Here is a 2888-nt window from a genome sequence, read left to right as displayed (position 1 = left end):
TTTTGAGACGGAGTCTCGCTCTGTCGCCCAGGCTGGAGTGCAGTGGCGCGATCTCGGCTCACTGCAAGCTCCGCCTCCCGGGTTCACGCCATTCTCCTGCCTCAGCCTCCCGAGTAGCTGGGACTACAGCGCCCGCCACCTCGCCCGGCTAGTTTTTTTTGTATTTTTTAGTAGAGTCGGGGTTTCACCGTGTTAGCCAGGATAGTCTCGATCTCCTGACCTCGTGATCCGCCCACCTTGGCCTCCCAAAGTGCTGGGATTACAGGCTTGAGCCACCGCGCCCGGCCACATTCAAGTTTATGAAGCATCGCTTTAAACTGCTAGCTCTCAGAACAGCCACCTGTACGCTGGAAACAGCTGGGGATTAAAAACATGCCGGTACTGCTGCCTGAGTCTTTCCCCCAGAAGTTCAGATTTGATTTTTCTGGGGTGTAGTCTGGCCAAGGTCTCCAGACAATTCTAATGTAAAGATAGGTTTGAGGACCTCTAAACTAGTTCTGTGTCACTGCTGACCAGTGGTGTGAGCCTAGACAAATTGCTGTTTCTCTCTAGGCCATATTTCTCATCTTTTGTTGTTGTTGTTGTTGTTCATTTGTTTTGAGATGGTGTCTTGCTCTGTCGCTCAGGCTGGAGTGCAGTGTTGGGATCTCGCCTCACTGCAACCTCTGCCTCCCAGGTTCGAGTGATTCTCCTGCTTCAGCCTCCCGAGTAGCTGGAACTACAGGCGCCCGCCACCATGCCCGGCTAATTTTTTGTATTTTTAGTAGAGACGGGGTTTCACCGTGTTTGCCAGGATGGTCTTGATCTCCTGACCTCGTGATCCGCCCGCCTCGGCCTCCCAAACTGCTGGGATTACAGGCATGAGCCACCGCGCCCGGCCATATTTCTCATTTCTAAAGTGAAGACAATGTAGCCTATCCTGTCTACCTCAGAATTGTTCTGAAGGCCAAATTTGATAATACAGGTAAGCCTCTTTTGAAATGTGTGCACATGAATCTAAGTATCTCATTCATCTCTTCTCTAAACACATCTTTTCATATATAAGTGGGGATTCAAGGAAATAAATGCATTATCAAATACGAGAATTTAGGTAACGGTGCATGGAAGACAATGTCACCTAGCTAACATTACTGTTACTTGTGTCACATTGCTAGGTACTGCTGTCCCAGGTTACCTGTCACAAAACCCAGGATTAGAGAGGTTAATGTTATAAATAAAGTTTCGGTGCCACAAAAGAAATAGCACTGAATATAAAATTTTCTTTTTAATTCTCAGCAAGGCAAGGTACTTTTATAGAAGGGTGTGCCCTAACAGATGGAGCAATGTTGAGCACACACTTGGACAAGGGAGGGGAAGGGGTTCTTATCCCTGATGCACGTGGCCCCTGCTGCTGTGTCGTTCCCCTATTGGCTAGGGTTAGACCCCACAGGTTAAACTAATTCCGATTGGCTAATTTAAAGAGAGTGATGGGGTGAGTGGTTTGGCAGGAAAAATGGTTATGACAGAGCAGGTAATCTGAATGAGTCAGGGTGGAGCAGGTAATCAGAAGGAGTCAGGGTGGAGCAGGTAATGAAAAAAGCTTGTGGCTGGGCGTGGTGGGTCATGCCGGTAATCCCAGCACTTTGGGAGGTAGAGGCGGGCGGATCACGAGGTCAGGAGATCAAGACCGACCATCCAGGCTAACATGGTGAAACGCTGTCTCTACTAAAAATACAAAAAATTAGCCGGGCGTGGTGGCGGGCGCCTGTAGTCCCAGCTACTCGGGAGGTTGAGGCAGGAGAATGGCGTGAACCCGGGAGGCGGAGCTTGCAGTGAGCCGAGATCGCGCCACTGCACTCCAGCCTGGGCAACAGAGCGAGACTCCATCTCAAAAAGAAAAAAAGAAAAAAAAAGATTGCTTTACGAGAAAGTTAAGTTTAAAAGTAGAAAGAAAATAATTGAACATACTGACATATTGATTCTTTGAAAAGAAATTTAGAACTCATCTCTAACATTAAGTAACTCCCTCAAGGCTCTGAAGGCTATTAAAGAGAAATTACTCGTCTGACGCTTGTGAAAAACGGCAAGACTTTACTCAAGACTGCTGCAATAGGTGAGAGAGACTGAATTCGACTCTAGAATACAACGGGGACCAGTGATTTATAGCCGGGGGCGGGATGGAAGGGATGAAGGAGAAGATGAGAAATTACCAGAACGTGGTAAGCTATTAAGGGGGAGAGGGAGGAGGAACTTGATTAGAGTTCCTTAGAAGGGTCTTAGGAGAGAGTATCAAAAGTGAGGAGGCTCTTGATAAACAGGCTTAGCAGGATTCTTTGGTAAAACCGGGCTCACCTGGTTTCACTGGTTTTATACTAGAGGATGCCCGTCTAGTATAGAAAAGGCCTCAAAGGAGCCCGATTAAAGTTTGGTCAAGGAGGGCGTCTGTGCCGGCGGAGTCGGGGTCGGTGGGTCTCAGTCTACAGACCTTGCTGACGCTAAGTCCCTAAGGTTAGGGACTAACAGAGCTCATAGAACACGGCCTGTGGGTCGCTGTACACCGTGAGGCATTCATCACAGTGGCCAGCTATAAGACTAACGGTTGCGTTCCAGCCTCAATCGGATCAACCACAAATCGGTGCGCCGGGTTCCTTATCTGCCCGAACGCAGGCAGCCGGCTAGCCGGGGAAGGAATCCTACCGCGGACTCCGCGGGCTGGGCCCCACGCACCTGCCGCGCGCCAATCACAGGCCGGCGCGCAGGGGCGCACGCGCCGCAGCCCTGGGCGGGGCCTCCGAGGCTCCCGCATCTCCCCCGCCCCGTCGGCGTCGCCCGGTCCTGAGTGGCCTGCGGGGATGACGTGCGAGGCCGCCTGGGCCTATGGCGGCGGAGCCGGCCGGCGGCTTGGCGGA

Source organism: Theropithecus gelada, chromosome 11 (assembly GCF_003255815.1).
Source record: "Theropithecus gelada isolate Dixy chromosome 11, Tgel_1.0, whole genome shotgun sequence".
NCBI classification, from domain to species: Eukaryota; Metazoa; Chordata; class Mammalia; order Primates; family Cercopithecidae; genus Theropithecus; species Theropithecus gelada.
Note: the sequence above shows the minus strand (reverse complement) of the source record.